At 44.2% G+C, this 22,361-nt stretch overlaps 1 protein-coding gene across 42 annotated transcripts in view; it reads left to right on the plus strand.

The window, feature by feature from the left end:
• Window positions 1-22,361, plus strand: part of CYRIB (CYFIP related Rac1 interactor B) — a 201,422-nt gene that overhangs the window by 64,410 nt on the left and 114,651 nt on the right. For 24 of the 42 annotated variants that reach the window (XM_078353184.1, XM_078353191.1, XM_017965595.4 and 21 more), the window contains exon 2: window positions 8,170-8,222. The exons of 7 other annotated variants lie outside the window; for them this stretch is intronic. The gene's annotated coding sequence lies outside the window, so the exon portion shown is untranslated. Of the gene's footprint in view, window positions 1-8,169; window positions 8,223-18,950; window positions 19,142-22,361 lie in introns of all 42 variants that reach the window. 11 more of the 42 variants (XM_078353186.1, XM_054246690.2, XM_078353212.1 and 8 more) reach the window with 1 other exon arrangement.

Genomic DNA, 22,361 nt, shown 5'->3' on the forward strand with positions numbered 1-22,361 from the left:
AACATGCCCGGGGGGACGCTGCCCACAGCGCGGGGCTTGGGTTTCTGGGGATCCGCTCGTAGATCTGTTACAGTGAAGGTTTCAGACACTGCGGTTTTTCCAACAAGCTCAAATCAACCAAGACAAATTGGAATCACTTGTGTGAAGCCTGCCCCACAACCATCTCACAGTAGTCATTTAGTGCTTGGCTGGCTGAATATTTAACGAAAACGTAAGAAAGAGAAGTTTGATTATTCAGGTAATCTGACTGTCTAGCTATGTAACACACTATAGACAATTAAGAGGATAAAAACTAAAGTTAGACTGGGCCCGGTGGCCCACAGTGGCTTTGGGAAGCCTAGGTGGGCGGATTGTTAAGACCAGGAGTTGGAGATTGACCTGGGCGCATAGCAAGACCTCATCTCTACATAAAATAAAAAAGTTATTCAGACACGGTGGCACACCCCTGTACTACTGAGTAGAACCCCAGCTACTTGGGAGCTAAGGGAGCTAAAGACAGGAGGACCGTTGAGCCCTGGAATTCAAGGCCACAGTGAGATATGATGGTGTCACTCACTGCATTCCAACCTAGGTAACAGAACAAGACTCTAATAAAAATAAACAAACAAAATGAATACTTCTACTGCAAATACAAGATGTCCACTCTCAAGGTGCTTATGATCTGTTGGAAACAGATGCTCGGTGCCGCAAAGAAAAGTGAACGGTGAGACAAAGGGTCTCTCAGCAAGCAATTTTTACTCCCTGGACTGCAGGAAGGCTACTCTTGCTAGCCATCTTGCCATAAGAGTGCAGCGAACAAAGGAAAAGCAGACATATTTATCCCTTACACATTTGGGGTTGTTCTTACTGCTGTGTCTGATCTCCATTGGCTGGAGCCAGACCTCATATATTTTCGTTTGTTTGGTTTTTAGAGACAGAGTCTCACTCGGTCGCCAGGCACCAGGCTGGAGCGCAGTGGCACAATCTCGGCTCACTGCAACCTCCGCCTCCCAGATTCAAGCAATTCTCCTGCCTCAGCCTCCCGAGTAGCTGGGACTACAGGCATGAGCCACCACGCCCAGCTGATTTTTGTATTTTTAGTAGAGATGGGGTTTCACCGTGTTGGCCAGGATGGTCTCAATATCTCGACCTCGTGATCTGCCCGCCTCGGCCTCCCAAAGTGCTGGGATTACAGGCGTGAGCCACCGTGTCTGGCCATAATTTAAACTAAAATCCGATTGGGTAATATAAATAACTTAAAACTTTTCTCAACAGGTAGGGGGCATAGGCTGTGAGCTGGGACATGCCTATGAGCATGTCCAGCACAGATATCTTGGTGAAAGTACAAGGACATAGAATATATTACATGTCTGTAAGCATGGCATGTTTAACAGCTACATAGGATAGGGCGTAACTAAGAGTTATTAGCACATTTATTCTTAAGAAAGAAACATTAAAGAGGAACTTTACTTCCCACAGGATCTCATTGAAAGAATGAGGACAAATATTAGGTGATAATACCAAATGGTATAGGATGGGAGTTGGCACATGTGTGATCATTTTTCACTTTATAATTGACATTCACATACAGAGATGTGCACATCATTATTTTCGGCTGGGTGTCGAGTCCAGTTGATTTAAAACATGAAATGGCAGACTTGGGGAGCTTGATGGCATTAGGAAGTGAGGCATAGCGGAGTTCATGTGTGAGCCATAGGGAGGTCTACTGGGAATGAGTGTGAATCTTGAGCTGAACATGCCCAACTTCCCGCATACCTACCTGCTAGAAGCCTTCTATGCCTGGCACATCACGAGAAGAGATGACTGGGGTAGCTTGTATCAGCAAGGCAAGACATTTGGAAATGGCCTTAATAAAACCTCTTTGCTCTGGCTGGATGAAGTGTCTCATGCCTGTAATCCTAGCATTTTGGAAGGCTGAGGCCATTGGATCACTAGAGGTCGGGAGTTTGAGACCAGCCTGGCCAACATGGTGAATTCCATCTCTACTAAAAATACAAAAATTAGCTGGTGGTGGTGCATGCCTGTAATTCCAGCTACTTTGGAGGCTGAGGCAGGAGGATCGCTTGAACCTGGGAGGTAGAGGTTGCAGTGAACCAAGATTGCACCACAGCACTGCGACAGAGCCAGACTTCGTCTCAAAAAAAAAGAAACCAAACACAAAAAACCTCTTTGTTCTGATTCAGAAATTCTATTTCTTTTTTTCAAACAAATATTTGGCTTCTCAGAACTGAAGGGTAAACATTAAGAACGACCTTCCAAATTCACGCTCAGAGAGGCAGCTGTAGGGAGAAGTTGGAATTAAATACCACTTATAACTATTAGCTTCTCTAGACAGTGATGGGAACAGCTGAGCAGGGTCCCCTTGAATGAGGAGATAAGTTTACCTGTGTAATGACTGCATTTCGTTTTTTCTCATGAAATTATACAAAAGAATTGCTTTACTTAAAGGTCTATTTTCATAAGTTTGTTAAACATTGCCCTAATAATTTTTTACGTTATTGCTAACTGCTCCTAATAGTATGAAATAAATTCAATCTAGTTTAGAAAACGCTCATGACTTCTGAATTAAAATAATTCTGAATATCCGTTATTATCATAAATACTAATGTTTATTGCATATTTACTATATATTAGCCACTGTCTGGGGGCAAGTTTTATTAAATAAAGCAATTAGGGTGGTTAGAAATATTGCAGAGCGCTTGTAGGTGAACAGGATTATGGGTATAAGTTTATAATTTTATTAACAGGGATAGAATGAATCATGGTAAAGGAAAAAGTGAGTGATAAACAAGCCAATAAAATAACAAGATGAATCCACTGAGGGGAAGGAGTAATTATTTAAATTATCAGTTTTTGTTTAATTAAAATGTATTGTCTTCTGGGTAACAGGCACTGCTAGGGACTTTTACATCTGCTATTTTATTTAATTACAAGAGTTCTTCATTTCCAGGTAAGATTTCCCATGGGCTTCCTTTGACTAATGAGTTATCTTAGCCTGGTGCTTCTCAGTCCTAACCGCACATGAAAATCACCTGGGGAGCTTTGGCGCAATGTGATGTGTGGGGTCCATCCCCAGAGAGTCGGTTTAATTATGCAGGGCGGGGACGGGCAGCAGTATTTTTAAACTCTGACCAAACCAGAGATGTCATTTCACTTGCAGGAAAAATACAGCAATAAGCAACTGTTGCAAACATCAGCGGTAGAGCATGCTGTGCCAGGTGGAATAAGCAGAAACACCTGTTTTCCTTTGTCTGTTTCCTATTAAGTGGGATGTGGAAAGTGTCAGAATAATGAAATGAAGCAGGTTAGAAAATGTTGCTTTAAAAGTCTCAAACCCAAAATTTCCAGGTGCTGTTAATTTGTAGCCTGGGTTTTGCTCTGTGGCGTTTATCAGAAACATGGTGCCAGTGACTTGCATAATAGTTTTTGTCTTTTTTTTTTTTTTTTTTAAGAAAAAAGGAAACTAACGATTTGTTATACTAAAGGTAATGTGTTTTAATGAAATACATATATAGGTCCAGAGTACAGATCTGTGGATAAGAGTTTAAGAGGACACAGGATTGTAAGGAATATTTCTTTTGGTGGAGGGATTATGAGTAGAAATATCTTCTTTAAAAATCATCTGTTCCAGCAGGGCATAGTGGCTCAAGGCTGTAATCCAAGCACTTTGGAGGCCAAGGCGGGAGGATCACCTGAGGTCGGGAGTGCAAGACCAGCCTGACCAACATGGTGAAACACCGTCTGTAAAAAATAAAAAAATAAAAATAAGAAAATCATCTGTTCTGGGTGAGTGGCTCACTCCTGTAATCCCAGCACTTTGGGAGGCTGAGGTGGGCGGATCGCTTGAGGTCAGGAGTTCAAGACCAGCCTGGGCAACATGGTGAAACTCTGTCTCTACAAGAAATTAAGAAAAAAAATAGCTGGGTATGGTGGCATGTACCTGTGGTCCCAGCTATTTGGGGGACTGAGGCAGGAGGGTCACTTAGAGCCCAGGAGGTCGAGGCTACAGTGAGCCGTGTTTGCGCCTCTGCACTCTAGCCTGGGCAACAAAGTGAGACCCTGTTTCAAATTTAAAAAAGATCATCTGTGGTTTTTTTTTTTACTTCTGGTAAAGTTGTTTAATGGCAAAACATTTTTAAAAACCAGGAAGGAACTAAGTGGTTTAGGAGGCTTAATTAAAAAAAATTTTTGTAGCCTTAGATCACATAATAGAGACTTAACTTTAAAAATGATCCATAATCAAAAAGATATCCAGTCCCTAAAACAATTCCTGGTCACCTTTGTTAATAGATTTGCTTCAGTGGGAACTTTTAGTGCTACCTAGAGCATCTCAGGAGTCAGTGTGGTGAAATTGGTCAGAGAAGGAAAGCTTCCATTCGACTTGCCAACATTAAGGGTTTTCTGCTTAAAATAAACAGTGTTTCTGGTAGGGGTGATAGATAGGTTTCCATTTAAGTGATGTTTTGCCCCTTTAAAAAAACTTCATATTGGCCGGGCGCGGTGGCTCACACCTGTAATCCCAGCACTTTGGAAGGCCAAGCCAGTCAGATCACAAAGTCAGGTGATCGAGACCATCCTGGCTAATACGGTGAAACTGTCTCTACTGAAAATACAAAAAATTAGTCAGGCATGGTGGCACCCGCCTGTAGTCCCAGCTGCTTGGGAGTCTGAGGCAGGAGAATTGCTTGAACTTGGGAGGCAGAAGTTGCAGTGAGCCGAGACTGCACTGCTGCATGCCAGCCTGGGTAACAGAGCGAGATTAACTCAGAAAAAAAAAAAGAAAAATAAATAATTTAAAAAACCTTTATATCACATTTGTTGAGAGACCTTGGGCAAGTCATACCATTCTTTTGGGCCTGAGGTTATTTGTTGATAAAATAAGGAAATCACACTAACATAGCTGTCGGTTCTCAGATTGGGATTCATGGGGTGGAGTCTCCTAGAGACGGCTGGGGGAGGGGTGTTGGGTTGGCTTGATTCTGGGTCTCCGACCTTGGCCTCAGACAAGCAGCCCTGTGGTGGGGCTCTGGTCTGTGCTCATTGGCAGGGAGGGGAAATTGGTTTGGTTCTGCCCGGATTTTGGGGATCTTCTGGACATCAGGCATAGTACCAGGTGCAGGGGATACTAGGATGACCAAAACTGGCATGAGCCCTCAGGTAGCTTAAAGCTTAAAGTCTCTTGGAAAAGACAGATAAGGACACAGAGAAATCCAGCATTTCTCAGCTAGGTCAGGGACTGGGTGGGAGAAAGGAGGGAGTTGGTTAGAAGGCCGGTTAGGTATACGAGCCCTGGATGTTTTTCAATTTTTATTTTTATAGAGACAGGGTTTCACTATGTTGTCCAGGCTGGATTTGAACTCCAAGGCTCAAGTGATCCTCCTTTCTCAGCCTCTAGAATAGTGGGGACTATATAGGCGAGTATCTTTTAAAGAACTAAATGACAACTGGAGGACAGCTCCCTTCCTTGAGTCACTGTCTGGTCACTACTGAGAGGAGACGAAAGAGGAAGGAGCGGAGCCCACGTGAGGTGGTTGGCTTGATTCTGGGTCTCCGACCTTGGCCTCAGACAAGCAGCCCTGTGGTGGGGCTCTGGTCTGTGCTCATTGGCAGGGAGGGGAGCCGTCCTCTGGAGCCGACTTCAGCATGCCAGTGACAAGCTGTCAGGGAAAAAGAGGACCTAGGCTCTCAGAAGACGATAGAATCTGTGTTGAGGGCTGGGACGGACCTCAGGAGGGCACCTGGCCCCGGCAGGTTACCCTGGCAAGCCCACCCCTGACATATTCAGGCCCATCCCTCTTCTATCTCCTGGGCTTAACTGGGTGGACCAGTAGTCCAACCTGCGGGCCTTTGCATATGCTGAGAGCTCTGCTTGGATCCCTTCCTGCCTCTGGCTGATTCTAACTTAACTTTATCTTCTCAGCTTCAATGTCACCTTCTTGGGGAAGCCTTTCTTCCATTATCCATCACTTTCCATCCCCTGCTGAGTTAATTAAATACCCTTTTCAGGGATTGCCTCATCTGCTTTCCTTCAGAGCATTCATCTGCCTGGAGTTGCTCCCCTAATCTTGGAGAGCTCCTGGGTGGCTGGGACGGTTTGATTCATGGAATTATCTCCATGGCCACAATGCTTGGCACACAATAGATGCTCAGTAGCTGTTGAGTGAATGGGTGTCCTCACTTTATAACAGAAGTGAAATGACTTGCCCAAAATCAGATGCTGGGAAAGACTGAGAAGGGATGAGATCCATGGTATGAGGCTGAAGAGGGGGCGAGGTCTGGTTTCTAGAGCTGAAATCCAGGCTTTTTGCCCGTAGCTTGGAAATGAAGTCACGCTTGTTTAGAGGCCCACGTCACTTCTATCACAGTCACACTACACTCTGTGCCCTGGGTGTTCTGGGTGTGTGTGTGTGATGTGTGCATGTGTGTGGGGTATGTTCCTGGGATGTGTGTGTGTGATGTGTGCATGTGGGGTGTGTGCACGGGATGTATGGTGTATGTGTGGTGTGTGTACTGGGAATGAATGTGTGGTATATGTGGAGTCTGTGTGTATGTGGTATGTGTGTACCTTGATGACATAGTTTGTGAATCTGTAGGATGCTTAGATGGTTCTTTTTTTTATTTTGTTTGAAGACAGGGTTGCTCTGTCATCCAGGCTGGAGCGCAGTGCATGCATATCATGGCTCACTGCAGCCTTGACCTCCTGGGCTCAAACAGTCCTCCTGTCTCAGCCTGCCAAGTAATGGGGCTGTAGGCATGTGCCACCACGCCCAGCTAATTTTAAAATTGTTTGTAGAGACGAGAGCTCCCTAAATTACTGGGCTCAAGCGATCCTCCCGCCTCAGCCTCCTAAAATGCTGAGATTATTGGCGAGCCGCCCTGCCTGGCCTAGATGGGTCTTAAATCCTCTCCTTGGCCACTGAGCCGTTCTGTGATTGTTATTTAAAAGGGAATGTTAAACCACACTCATGCCACAACAAGAAGAACAACAGAAAGAGCTGCAAAAGCAGAAGTGGCTGAGATTCTCAGCAGATAGCATTCTCTCCGGACAATTAGACATGGCCCCTAAACCTTTTGTGAATAAAACAAGGCTGGTTAAGTGGCTTCCGGCAGTTTCAGCACCCAAAGAAAAGCAAAGAGAAAACACTAAGGCAGCTAAAGATTTAATCAGAATAAAGGTCAGAGAAAAAGTCATTCTGTTGCTCTTCCATTCAATAGTAAGAGTGTCTAGACACCGCAGACTCTGCTCTGACCTTCGCACTAACTGCTGGTGAATGCATTAAAATGGGATGTTGTTTAACTTTGGTTTGATGAAAATTCTCGTTTTTCATCAGCTTTTGTTGCTGTAAGAGATTCTGGAGGGTGACAAGGCTGGTGTAATGTACCTGTTTGTGTTTCTCTGCAAAGTAGAAACCTAAAACAGGAAGTGACTCAGGGGACAGCGTCACTAAGACCATTTCAATCCCAAGTTGAACTGAACATTTGCTGGGACCAAGAGCTGCTGCCGCAGCTCAGGGTCCCAAAATCCTTTATACTACATCTCTGTGGGTAGCCCAGGCCCCACCAGATACGCCCTTAGCACTACACAGTCCAGCCAAACCGTCCTTCAGTCACAGGAGTTTGGTTTAGGTCTTTGTTCTTTACTTGCTGTGCAACGTTCAGCAGATGACTCAACTTCCCTGAATCTCTATTTATCTGTAATACAGCAGACAATTTTGAGCATTAAATGAGAAAACTGTTTGCAAAACAATTCAGTGATATAATGGTCTGTACAAATGCTATCTGGGGCCAGGTGTGGTGGCTCACGCCTGTAATCCAACACTTTGGGAGGCTGAGACTGGCAGATCACTTGAGGTCAGCAGTTTGAAACCAGCCTGGCCAACATGGTGAAACCCCATCTCTACTAAAAATACAAAAATTCACCAGGCATGCTCGCTTGAACCTAGGAGGTGGAGTTGCAGTGAGCCGTGATTGTGCCACTGTACTCCAGCCCAGGCAACAGAGCAAGGCTCTGTCTTAAAAAACAAGCAGACAAACAAATGCTATTTGGAGTTGTTATTCCCAAACTGTGCCTCTACTATGGGAAAAAATAACAGCAAGGATTTACTGGGGGCTTTCTTTGTACTGAGAATTATTGTAACTTGCTTAATCCTTGCTATAACTCTTTTACAGGAGAAGAAACTGAGGCCTGGAATTTGATTAACTCGTTCAAGGTTACCGAGCTGGTAAGTAACAGAGCTGGAATTTGACCATGGCCATCTGGCTCCAGAGCCAGCACTCTTTTTTTTTTTTTTTTTTTGAGACAGAATCTCGCACTGTTGCTCAGGCTGTAGTGCTGTGGCACGATCTCAGCTGACTGCAATCTCCGCCTCCTGGGTTCAAGCACTCTCCTGCCTCAGCCTCCTGGTGGCTGGGACTACAGGCATTCACCACCACACCCAGCTAATTTTTTTGTATTTTTAGCAGAGACAGGGTTTCACCATGTTGGCCAGGATGGTCTCGATCTCCTGACCTCGTGATCCACCTGCCTCAGCCTCCCAAAGTGCTGGGATTACAGGTGTGAGCTACCGTGCCCTGCCCAGAGCCAGCACTCTTAACCACACTTCTTATGAGGAAATATTAAAGTGATGGTAATGGCTACAAGATACATTTCAGTCGTATAAAAATAAGGACCTTCTACCTCTGTTGAAATCAAAATATATATACATCCCTTCATTTACTCGATAAATATTCACTCATTCCATCAGCCTACAAAGTTTTCAGGTCAAATTGTTAGTTTAAATAAGAGCTATAGGCCGAGAGTGGTGGCTCAAGCCTGTAATCCCAACACTTTGGGAGGCTGAGGTGAGTAGATCACTTGAGGTCAGGAGTTCAAGACCACCCTGGCCAACATGGTGAAACCCCATCTCTACAAAAAATACAAAAATTAGCCAGGCACACTCGCTTGAACCCAGGAGGCAGAGGTTGCAGTGAGCCGAGATCAGGCCACTACCCTCCAGCCTGGACGATAGAGCAAGACTCTGTCTCAAAAAAAAAATAAATGAATAAAATAAATAAATAAGAACTATAATTTTGGAGGGAAGGAGACATTTCTAGCCTTCTGTCATGGGTAATGACAATAATAGCTAATACTTATTGAATATTTACTATATGCAGACACTATGGCTAAGAGCTTTTGTTTTTGTTTTGTTTTCTTGAGATGGAGTCTCCCTATGTCGCCCATGCTGGAGTGCAGTGGTACAGTCTCGGCTCACTGCAACCTCTGCCTCCCGGGTTCAAGCAATTCTCTGCCTCAGCCTCCCGAGTAGCTGGGATTACAGGCACATGCCACCACACCTAGCTAATTTTTGTATTTTTAATAGAGACGGGATTTCACCATCTTGGCCAGGCTGGCCTTGAACTCCTGACCTCGTGATCCACCCACCTTGAAATCCCAAAGTGCTGGGATTACAGGCATGAGCCACTGCGCCCGGCCAGAGTTTTTTAACTTGTTTAAGCTTTACATAAGCCTCCACAAAGTTACAGTTCAAGGAAGACAAATAACTTGCCGAGGGTCACTCTTTTGGTAAGGGATAGAGTTCGTATGCACATCCAAGCAGTCTGGACGGAAAGTCAATGCTCTTAACCAGTGTTGTCTTGTCAACCCTATAAAGCCCTTCACAGGAAACCATCACATCTTGGAGCCTGGGTGCCCTCTCTCTGTGACAGCACACTTCCCTTTTCTGCCTCTTTTCTCCCCAGGTTTTCTAGACTCCCTGCTATCCTCACTGGTAAGGCTTAACCATAGGATGGGAACTTTTGGCAAAATCCTGTGCAGCCCTGTCTATTTAGGCATGCTTTTTTTTTGAGATGGAGTTTCGCTCTTGTTGCCCACGCTGGAGTGCAATGGCGCAATCTCGGCTCACTGCAACCTCTGCCTCCCAGGTTCAAGTGATTTTCCTGCCTCAGCCTCCTGAGTAGCTAGGATTACAGGCGTGTGCCACCACGCCTGGCTAATTTTGTATTTTTAGTAGAGACGGGGCTTCTCCATGTTGGTCAGGCTGGTCTCGAACTCCCGATCCCGGGTGATATGCCCACCTTGGCCTCCCAAAGTGCTGAGATTACAAGCATGAGTCACTGTACCCGGCCGCTCTTAGGTATGCTTTTAACTTGTATTTTAATCAAGCTATCTTACATGCTGTAAAATACACAAATCTTAATCATACAGCTTGGTGAAATTTTAATATGTTACACCCATGTAACCACCACCCAAATCAGGATATACAGTATTTCTAGAAAGTTCCCCCATGTCCCTTTGCACTTTGTATTGCCCCAGAGATACACACTATCCTGATGTCTGTCATCATAGATTCTTGCTTCTACCTTATTTGTATCCAAATATACTTGCTCAACAAAAAGAGAACAAAAGGATAAAAACACCACTTTAAATAGCATGGGTGATCCTGTCATTCCACCCAATGGGCGTCTCTCTTGGAGCGGGTGTGAATGGCAGACATGGATCGGCTATTCTGTCTGTTGGTCTTTGTTCCCTTGGCTTTTTAGAACATGAGCATCTTGTGCCACCAAGTATGTTTCTCATATTATGGATTTTAATTATCACACAACATGGCCCCTAAATCCAAGCCAGCTATTACATATGGTGCTCAACCTGCGAAATCCAATCCAGTGCTGAAGGAAAGACTGTCTGTGTTGGACTTCATGAAAGATGGTTTGTTTGTCTCCAACCTGAGACCTTATTGTGGGATTTTCAAGGGGAATTTTGGCTTCTTTCAATTTTCATATTACATGCTGGCTTTGGAAGTTAACCCTTGAGCAGATACGATTTCAATTTGGGCAGAACTCAACTGCAGATAAGTGGTTTTATTAGCTTTAGTGACCTGGAATACTTCTGGTAATGTGGTGGACTAAGCTGACTTGTGTGAGTCCTTCCTGGTATGAACACAGAGTTGATGGACATATAAGAATTTTATCTAGGGAGCGCTGAAGAAAGAGACATCTGCAAATGTCAAAAATGAGGATAGACTGGGCACAGTGGCTGATGCCTATAATCCCAGCACTTTGGGAGGCTGAGGCAGAAGATCACTTGAGGTCAGGAGTTCACAACCAGCCTGGCCAACATGGTGAAACCCCGTCTCTACTAAAAATACAAAAATTAGCCAGGTGTGGTGGCACGTGCCTGTAATCCCAGCTACTTGGGAGACTGAGGCAGGAGAATTGCCTGAAACTGGGAGGGGAAGGTTGCAGTGAGCAGAGATTGCACCACTGCACTCCAGCCTGGGCTACAGAGCGAGATTCCACCTCAGAAAGAAAAAAAGAGGATAAATTTAAGCTAAATGGTGGCATGTTAGCTGAAGCCATGACTACTCCTGGGGCTTTTGCACAGAAGCTGTAGAGCCTGGTGGCCAAGGTTTTAATGCCACAGTGGCTTTAGGAAGGAGGCCTGGGCTCAAGGTGGAATAGAGTGCTCTGGAGCCTTGAAGGTCTGACTTTTTCATGAAAATGGTCTAGAAAAACTTCAGTGCCTGGAGAAATAGAGAGGAAGCTGGTCTTGACTGGAAAAAAAGTGACCGGCAAGAACTTAAACACATGGGACTGTACCATATGTGGTTGTGGAATCTATATTTGTATTTTCTATGAGATATGAGACCTTTCAACCTGAAAAATTAACATAAAAACTGGTGTAGTACCATGAAAACCTCTACTACCAACACAAAATCATTCCATAGGCGTATTTCCAATTTTAGTATATGTGCTGCCAAAGTGAGCCCTCCATAGGCGTATTTCAACAACCCATACCTAACAGCACTCCCACGGAGAGAATGACCTCTGAAGACGAGTTCACAATGAAAAACTATAAACTATTCAGGAAACCCCTCCAAGTGGGAAATCAAAAAACTGTTTAAAACAGACTATAAGAATGGTATATTTAAAATGATTAAGATGTCTTCATTTGGGTTCACAAGAAGAAAGAAATAAAATAATTAAGAACTAAAGATAATATAAAAAATGTGAAGAAAGGTAGAAAAAGAATAGGTTGACTTGAAGAGCAGCCAAACTGAAAGGAAAAAAATCATTAAAATCCAACAAAAGAGTTAAATGACAGATTTGACATAGCTAAAGAGAGAATTGATGAACTGGAAGACAGTAATGGTTAAAGTTTGTTAAGTGCATAGTACATGCCATTGTTCTATGTACTTTATTTGCATTAACTGATTTACTCCTTAGAACAAAATTATGAGGAGGCATTATTATGATCATCTAAATTTTATAGACAAAGAAACTAAAAAGCAGTTTAAGCCACTAGGTTGTGGTCACATAGCTGGCAAATGATAGAGCTAGGATTTGGCCTTGAGTCTGTGTTTGCAAATATTACACTCTGGAAAATCACCAAGAGTAGGCAGTAAGTGGTTAAGAGATGGGTATATGAAATAATGGTAAAAAAGTATCAATGATAATACTTATGTCTACATAGAGGGACCAAGGGAGAGGTAGTATTAGAAGACATAAGGATTAGATGTCCTTTCAGACATCTTCCAATCCTTAGGTTCCAAGAATTTGTGACCAGGACATCAAGGGCAAAATATTCAAAGGAGTCTAGTACACCCTCAGTTTTCACGGTAGTCTACATTGTGTGCTGGTAAATGTTTACAGTGATTTAAGAAGAAAAGAAAAGAAGCCCTGATTTGTAACATTTGCTGATTTTTATGGTGTAAATACTTCCATCATGACCAGTTTCACCAACATGATGCCACTGAACACAGTTTGGAAGAGATCAACACGGTCAGGACTCTTGAGTCAGTATAGCCACCTCCAGAACACCACTGCTTTTGGCATTCATTTTATTTTGAACTGTTTGTTGTTGTTATTTTTATTTTTAAAATAGGGCCTCACTTTGTCACCCAGGCTTGGGTGCAGTGAAGCAATTATGGGTCAGTGCACTAATTTAAAAAAAAACACTCATTGCTAATATTTTTAAAATTTATTTTTGTCTGGGCTTGGTGGCTTGTGCCTGCAATCCCACCATGAGAGGCCAAGGTGGGAGGATCACTTGAGCTCAGGAGTTCAAGAACAGCCTGGGCAACATGGCAAAACCCTGTCTCTACAAAAAATATAAATATGAGCTGGGCATGGTGGTATGCACCTGTAGTCCCAGCTACCTGGGATGGTGAGGTGGGAGGATTGCTTGAGCCCAGGTGGCAGTGAGCCAGGATCGCTCCTCTGCACTCTAGCCTGGGCCGTGGAGTGAGGTCCTGTCTCAAAAAAATAAAAAATAAAATAAAATAAATAAAATTTTAAAAAGAAAGTAAAATTTATTTTGTATAGAGGCTGATCTTGAATTCCTGAACTCAACTGATCCTCCTGCCTTGGCCTCCCAAAGTGCTAGGATTACAGGCATGAGCCACCATACTTGGCCTATTTTAAACTCTGATCTCTGGGTTGTGCATCCAGGGGTGGAATTTTTAGGAAGTAGTAATGTCATGTATGATATCACAGGGGCAAGAAGAGGCAATGGAGCAAGAGTGGAGCTCTGCCTTTCTTCTTTCGTATTTAAAAATGAAGCAACCTTTTGTGAATGTGGTTGGAGAACCTGGCATACTCATTCTACTACTGGTGAGAGTTAAAATTAGTGCAACCTCTTTGGAGGACCATTTGGCACTGTCTACCATTTTAAGTGCACATACTCTCTGACCCTGCAATCCCACTTCAAGGATTTTATCTTATAAATTCTGTCTTTCCTATAGTAGTACATGTGTGTGAAGATGCCTGTAATGTATATGCATTGCAGCATTGCTAGTAACAGACTGTGGAAGCAACTTAATGTATGTCAATAAGGAATTGATTTAGGCTGGGCGTGGTGGCTCACACCTATAGTCTCAGCACTTTGGGAAGCTGAGGCAGGTGGATCACTTAGGTCAGGAGTTAGAGACCATCCTGACCAATATGGTAGAAACCGTATCTCTACCAAAAAATACAAAATTAACCGGTGTGGTGACCTGTGCCTGTAACCCCAGCTACTCAATGGGTCTTGGGTGGGTGGAAGATATCCTGCTATATGTCCTTTTATATTTCTTTGAATGTTTAGAGGAGATTTAGCAGGTCTCCTAGGTGGGGTTGCCTATCCCCCATGGAAAACCAATATTTATTGAGCATTTGCCAAGCACTAGGCAATTACCTGTGTTACCTGCTCACAGGTAAGACAGATCACACAGGTCAGGATGTGACAATGTCCTTACACATCCATAACACTGGAGTTCTCTCCAATGCTTGCTGATACCTGGACTACAGAGCTGCCCCGTAAATGTGTAATAAATGATCATCTCATTTTTTTTCTTTTTCTTTATTTCTTTGGAGACAGGCTTTTGCTTGATCACCCAGGCTGAAGTGCAGTGACATGATCATGGCTCACTGCAGCCTCGACCTCCAGGCTCCAGTGATCCTACCATCTCAGCCTCCTGAGTGGCTGGGACTACAGGCATGCGCCACCACGCCTGGCTAATTTTTTTCATTTTGTAGCGATAGGGGTCTCCCTGTCTTGCCCAGGCTGGTCTTGAACTCTTGGGCTCAAGCGATCCTCCTGACTTGGCCTCCCAAAGTGCTGGGATGACAGGTGTGAGCCACTGTACTTGGCCCATAATCCCATTTTCAAGAAGAAGGGTGGTACCTTTGTTGTGCAAAGACCTGTGGCATGCAGGTAGAGGAAGGGAAATTCCATGGCAGCCTGCAAGGTATTTTGGAAACAGGGATAACCCGGCTGCTTCATAGAAATCTGAGTTGTCTGGGAGGCATCTCAAGCCTTTCTCCTTACACCAGCCCCTGGTACCTTTCTTGAGACCATATGGAAGTATTCAGTCAGTACTAATTTTTCCAACTGTTAGATTCTTTGTTCTGGAAACCTGTAGCTTGTGTTTCTGGACCACATGAATTGCTGATGTGTTTAGAAACAACAAAAGCAAGGAGAATTTGCCCTGCGATGTCCTCCTTTTCTGAATTATTTTATCTTTACAACTTTCCCGTTGAGTATGCATCATCAAAGGTCTAAGAGACACCAGCTTCTGTTCACTTAAAAAGAGTGCCCTTTAGGACCTTTCTTCTCAAAATAGATGTTCCCAGAGGTGCTTTTATTGTTGTTATTGTTGTTTTCTGCAATCAGTCACATTTCTAACCCATCAGGAAATGTTTTATAGAGCCAGAGGCTTTCTCTCTACCCCTTCCCTTGATCATTTGGAAATAAATTCAGTAAGTAGGTTATTCATCTTGAAAGGGCTGTTTTGATGCTGTTGTGATGTAATCGATGCCCAAATGGCCAAGAAAACTGGAATGAAAACTTAAGTGTATGGAATCAAAATCACAAAAACTGACCTGGGTGGTATTTAAGAGCGTAACATTATCTACACAATTCAGATGAAATACTTGCAAGTGAGAGTTATTTGACCTTAGCACTTTGCTGGTCTCTTGAGACGGTATTTTGTAGGCTCTGAGAGAGCTGTTAAGAGCTTTAAGTATCATTACCCTTATGTGCAATGTGGGATGTAGTGGTTTTAGTTTACTGTAAGATGAATGTGAATCAACAGTGTTATCTGACTCCCCCAAATAGCAATTCCATCTTCACTGCCTGAATAGAGATAGGAAGTAGCTATTGCTGTGCGAGGCCTTCCTGGACCCTGGTGCTTTGCTGTGCTCATATTGCACTGTGTAGCATTTAATTAAAGCAATTATCTTATTGGCTTTAAATAACTGTAGTTGTTTGTAGCTATCTCCACATCAGCCTGTGAGTGCGGAAGGATGGTATGGATCACCTCGCTTCATCTGTGTATAGCCAGCATGCAGCCTACACCACAGCACTTCGGATTTCATTAGTCAGGATTCTGTCGACCTTGAAACAGGATCTCACCTCGAACTGGCTTCCGCAGAAAGGGGATTTGTTGGTTTATGTAACTGAAGAATCTAGGAATGAAACATAAGGCATGGAGGATCCAAGGCTTAAAGCGTTGCCAAGACTTACACAGTTTTTCACCATCTTCAGCGCTGCCTCCTTTTTCTTTTGGACTGTGGTACAAAATGGTTGTCAGCAGTTCTAGCAGGAGGAAAAAAAAAAGAAAGCCAGTGTTCCAGTCGTTCAACAGAAGTCTTAGAATTGAGTCCAACTGTCTCTCTGATTGGTCTTTTCTGGGTAACATGTACGTCCCTGAACCAATCGCTGTGGTAAGCAAATGCGATGCTCTGATTGGCCAACTTGGATCAAATGCCCTCCTTCTGAGGGAGATTGGGTGCAGCCTGTACCTGCTCAGGTACAGGGCCTGAGAATGAGGGAAAGACTGCAGGTCCCCAGGGAAATGCGGGTACCGTTTGTGAATGGTGGGTAGGCAAAAGCTGAGGATGTCCAATATAGTAGGTTTTTAATCAGTGTTTACTCAGTGAATGAATTAACAGATGAATGAGCAAACAGGAGCGTGCTGCTGATTCTGCGAGCTGGTTATGCAATACCCCGAGTGGGGTTTTAACAGATGGAGCCTTTGCAGAGGGGAGGGATGGAAGAGGGCTCTGAAATCAAGTCATCTGAGGATACCATTAAATTAGCTGAAATATTTAACAAGAAATAGGAGACAGAGGAGACATGAGATAGCTGTTTCCAAACGTAAAGGGCATTCATAGGGAAGGGACATTTTCTGGGTCCCTACTCTATGCCATAGATGCTGGGCTAGACACGTTAACTGACGTCACCCCACTTTTATTTTTGTTTTATTTTATGTTATTTTTTTGAGATGGGGCCTTGCTTTGTGGCCCAAGCTAGAGTGCAGTGGTACAATCCTAGCTTACTGCAGCCTCAATCTCCCAGGCTTAAGCAATCCTCCTGCCTCCCTCCTGAGTAGCTGGGACTACAGGCACACACCACACTCAGATAATTTTTTTTTTTCAGACAGGGTCTCGCTCTGTTGCCCAGGCTGTAGTGCAGTGGCACAATCACTGCAGCCTTGACTTCCCAAGCTCAGGTGATCCACCTCAGCCTCCCCAAGTAGCTGGGACTGTAGGCAAGCACCACCAGGCATGGCTAATTTTTTGTATATTTGGTAAAGAAGAGGTCTCTCATGTTGCTCAGGCTGGTCTCCAACTCTTGGGCTGAAGCCATCCTCCTGCCTTGGCCTCCCAGAGTGCTGAGATTACAGGCATGAGCCGCTGTACCTGTCCGCAATTTAAACATTTGTATTTAATCTTGATAATTGCGTTTGTTAAAGAACCTAGCTGAGAGAATTTAGGAACTTGCCAGCCCAGGCCTGGAATTCAGTCTAGGTCTGCTGGTTCAGAAGCCCCTCAGATTTCCTGGTATTTGATTTAGCGGCTGCATAGCCAGCACACTGTACTAAATAATAGGGTTTTGTCATAGTTCTCTTTTGAGAATCTTGATTTCATCAATATTTGTTTATCCACTCGTTCATCTTCATTCATGTACTCAGGAAATATCCTATTGATTGCCTACTGGGGTACTAGAGATAGGCCAGTGAATGATTCAAGCCCCTGCCCTCCTGGAGCTTATAGTCTGGACAAGTTCCATATTACTTCTAAGTGGTTCAATGACAGCCTCTAAGGATGTACAGATCTATGATAATACCAGTTGCACTAGTCCCACCCCTCCGTAAGGAGGCAACCAGCAAAACCAAGAAGCTGGATGGCTCAGTTCTTTCTATGCTGTCTGCCTGGGATGCTGCTTCTAAAGGGACTGATGGGTGTTGAGGTATGGGAGGCTCAGTGTGCCTCACCTGTTCTCATCCTCCCAGGCTGGCTCCGCTGGGTGATCTGGGCTGTGTCCCACTACTCTGTCCATATGATAACTTCCTTTTCTGAACCCCAGAGCAGAACCCATGGAATGAAGCAGGGTTAGCTGAATAGGAGGGAAATAAATATTTCTTGAATGAGGCCTCCCCTGGTTCTTTGATATGGCTCCCCCTGCCCAGGGAAGTAGGTATTATTGTCTCCATTTTTCAGGAGAAGAAGCTGAGGCTTGTAAGAGTCATGGTTTGAGCCCAGGCCTGTCTGATGGCTCCAAAATGGTATGGGCTTCCTCTTGACCCTCCTGTGATCTAGACAGGTCTGGGGAGTAGGGCTTTCAAAGCTTCTGAACTGCAAGGCGATCTGAATAGCTGGGATGACAGATGCCTGCCACCATTCCTGGCTAATTTTTGCATTTTTAGTAGAGACAGTGTTTTATCATGTTGGTCAGGTTGGTCTCAGTCTTCTGATCCGCCCCCCTCAGCCTCCCAAAGTGCTGGGATTACAGGCTGAGCCATCATGCCTGCCTTTTTTTTTTTTCTTGAGAGTCTTGCTCTGTCACCAGGCTGCAGTGCAGTGGCGTGATCTTGGCTCACTACAACCTCTGCCTCCTGGGTTCAAGCAATTCCCCTGCTTCAGCTTCCCAAGTAGCTGGGATTACAGGTGCCTGCTATCATACCCAACTAATTTTTGTATTTTTAGTAGAGATGAGGTTTCACCATGTTGGCCAGGCTGATCTTGAACTCCTGACCTCAGGTGATCTGCCCACCTTGGCCTCCCAAAGTACTGGGATTACAGGAGTGAGCCACTGTGCCTAACTGTGAGTTAAGTTTCATTTCATGTATTTATCTAAAGAAGTACTTATGGAGGGCCTAGGTACGGGAACTGGTAGGCCCTGGGTGACCATGATTGACCAGGGTTTCTGCTGCCAGGGAACTTAAAGTCTGAGTTAAATAATTGGAAGTACACAATCTTTCATTCAGTGATTTATTCAGCCATGCACCAGGATGTATCAGTTAGGTGCTTTGAATTGCAAGTGACAGAAGTCCCAGTTCAAATGGGATAATTGATAAAAGTGGTTAAGTGGTTCACACAACCAGAAAGTGGAGAGGGAGGATAGGTCAGGGCTCTGCTGACATTTCTTTGTGATCCTCCCAGCTCTGTACTTCTGTCTGCTCTGTTCTCAGGTTGACTTCCTTCAAAGTGGTAAGAGAGAAGAGCTACCATCTCTCTAGAGTCACTCAACAAACTTCCTGAGCTTCGTCCTGATTGGATCATTTCAGGACATGCATTCATTTTTCAACTAATTGTGGTGGCAGGGGAAATGGGATAACACTGATTGGCTTAGACCATTCAGGACCTGTCCTTGGAATTGGAGGTGAGGTGTGTTTGACTGAAGGATGTGTCTCCATGGGGGAGGAGTGGAGTAGATGTTGACAAAGAGGTGATCACACCCTCTTAGTGGGCAGTGTGCTAGGATTGGCATACAAATATGAGTGAAAGCATCATCTCTTATTAGACACTCATCTTTTTCTTATTTTTAGAAATATTAATAACAGAGATGGGTTCTTGCTAAGTTTCCCAGTCTTAAACTCCTGGGTTCAAGCAATCCTCCTACCTCAGCCTCCTGAAGTGCTGGGATTACAGGCGTGAGTCATCACACTGGACCAGAAACTCACCTTCTCTAGTGAGCTTCCTGAGAAGGGCATTTACCTAGCTTTAATTGAATGCTAGGTACTCAACATACATTTTTCAGAGTTAAGTCTCATAATATCCCTGTCAAAGAAATAAATATTTCCAGTTTACAGATGAGGAAGCAAGTTCAGAGAGCTGGGTTGCTTGCCAGCGGTCACACGCCGCACACACCTAGGAAGCAGGCGGGGCGTGGCTGTGGCTGTGGCTTCCACACTACTTCCTCTGCTTTTTTGTGATTGTGGTAGAGAAAATAAATCATTAATAGAGACCTTAAAAAGGTTTGTTGAATGACTCTTCTGCATAAACAGAGTCTTGGGAGTAGTTACTGCTTTTCATTTCAAGCTTTTGTTAGAGGAATCCTGCCTGCCTCTTTTTTTTTTTTTTGAAACAGAGTCTCGCTCTGTCGCCCAGGCTGGAGCGCCGTGGCATGATCTTGGCTCACCGCAACCTCCAACTCCCTGGTTCAAGCGATTCTCCTGCCTCCGCCTCCTGGGACTACAGGCACGTGCCACTGCGCCTGGCTGATTTTTTGTATTTTTAGTAGAGACGGGGTTTCACCATGTTAGCCAGGTTGGTCTCAATATCCTGACCTCGTGATCCACTTGCTTCAGCCTCCCAAAGTGCTGGGATTACAGGCATGAGCCACCTCTGCTGGCCTTTTTTTTTTTTTTTTAAACTAGCTGTAGATGGGAGGAAAACTCTTCTTCCAGGTTGAGGTAAATAACAGAAATTGAATGAGTTCAAGAGAAAAAGCAGAACCATTGTCAACTGACAATGTCTCCAAAGAGATGATTGCATCAGATAATTTTACAGAAATGGTTTCTCTCTCCTTTTGACTTTTCTGCCTGAGGCTGCCATTAGGTTTTAAAGTAATAGAGTAGCTATTATGTAATTGTGTACAATGCTTCCTTCCCTTGGGCCCACAGTTAACTTGTGCCTTCAAAATACAGAATACAGTTTTTTTGGTAAAGAGTTTATGTAAAGCCAGTGTGATTCCTAAATTAAACTGCCAAAATGAGGGCAAACAAGCTGGGTTTTCGGGCTTTCTCCAGGCTCTGCAGAGATGTAACATCCGACAGATCAGGAAGTCGATTTGCCGAAAGTCGTTTGTGTGCTGGTGCAGAATGTGTTCATGCCGCTCCTGCCCACAGTGTGCGTGCGCTGCACTTCACTGCCCAGTGGAAAGGCTCTCATTTGTTCATAGGTCCCCCAACCTCACCTACTTCCATTCCATCCAGGCAGATACAGTTTCATCCGGGGAGAAATTAATAATTTTTTTTTTCAGAGACAGAATCTCACTCTATTGCTCAAGCTGGAGGGCAGTGGCATGATCTCGGTTCACTACAACCTCTGTCTCCTGGGTTCAAGCGATTCTCATTCCTCAGCCTCCCAAGTAGCTGAGATTATAGGCGTGTGCCACCATGCTCGGCTAATTTTTTGTATTTTTAGTAGAGATGGGGTTTCACCATGTTGGCCAGGCTGGTCTTGAACACCTGACTTCAAGTAATCTGCCCGCCTCGGCCTCCCAAGGTGCTGGGATTACAGGCATGAGCCACTGTGCCTGGCAATAAAAAACTTTGAAAGCAAATGGTGGTTTCAAAGTAACAGTCTGGGTGACAAGTTGATGAATAAGGTTTTCAGCTTAGGTACTGTGCTTTTTGAGTTCTTATGTCTGCTTTTTTCCCAGGTTATTACTGATGATAATTGATTTATCTATCCACATTTCTAGCACAGTATGTACAGTGTTTTAAGTCTTGGGGACAGAGAAGTGAGCAAAGCACAGCCATAAGTGCAAATTGCCTTTAGTGGCCTTCCTCTAAGCAGATTTCCCCGAAGTCTGTCCACATTGGTGTGATCTATGGGCACTGATTTACTCTGGGCCAAGCAAACTTTAACTGGACTTGGGAAAAGGTATGAAGTAGGAGTAAACAGAACATGAGAAAGTTCTGGGGATGAAATGAAGAGGCTTAGGCCATGCACAGAGCTCATGCCTGTAATCTCTGCACCTAGGGAAGTTGTGCTGGGAGGACTGCTTGAGCCCAGGAGTTTGAGATCAGTCCTAGAAACATAGCGAGGGTATTGAACTCCTGAACTCAAGGGTATTGCTATGTTGCTGCGACTGACCTAGCATCAATAATAATAATAGAAAAGAAAAAAAATAGCCAGGCATAACGGTGTATGCCTGTAGTCCTAGCTACTTGGGAGTCTGAAGCGGGAGCTTCACCAGTGCCCTGGAGGTGATGCTACTGCACTCCAGCCTGGGTGACAGAGCAAGAGCCTTTTGAAGGAAAGAAAGAAAGAGAGAAAGAGAGCACGAGAGAAAGGAAGGAAGGAAGGAGGGAAGGAGAGAGAGAGAGAAAGAAAGAAAAAGAAAGAGAAAAGAAAAGAAAGAAAAGGCTTAAATGTCAAGTAATGACCTGAAAAACAGGGCTCTGGGCTCATTGTGACCCTGCAGGGGTGACCAATTGGTTTTCATTAGGGATGAAATGTAGGGGCTTTGTTACCACACCATAACCCAGCTCACCCTAAGTCACGTAACCACTACTGTCATAGAGGGAGCACGATTCATGGAACTTGGGAGCAGCTGTATGTGTGCGCACGTGTGCACGCAAAGACATGTATGTGTATATATGAATCTTGCTGCCTCTTGAAACTGGTTTCCAAACTTGTCTACACATTGGAATCACCTGGCAATCTTTTAAAATCCCAAGCCTCAGGCCATACACTAGATGAATTACTTCATAGACTCTGGGGATGGGAAGTTTTCTTAAGCTCTCCAGGTGATTCTAATGTTCAGGACAAGTTAAGTTCAGGAATCACTGCTCTGTGAGAATTATAATAATATCATGATGATCATGATTATTTGAGGAGGAGTGGGCATAATGGTAGTGACAGTGGGAGTA

The sequence above is a fragment of the Callithrix jacchus genome, chromosome 16, assembly GCF_049354715.1.
Source record: "Callithrix jacchus isolate 240 chromosome 16, calJac240_pri, whole genome shotgun sequence".
Taxonomy (NCBI): Eukaryota; Metazoa; Chordata; class Mammalia; order Primates; family Cebidae; genus Callithrix; species Callithrix jacchus.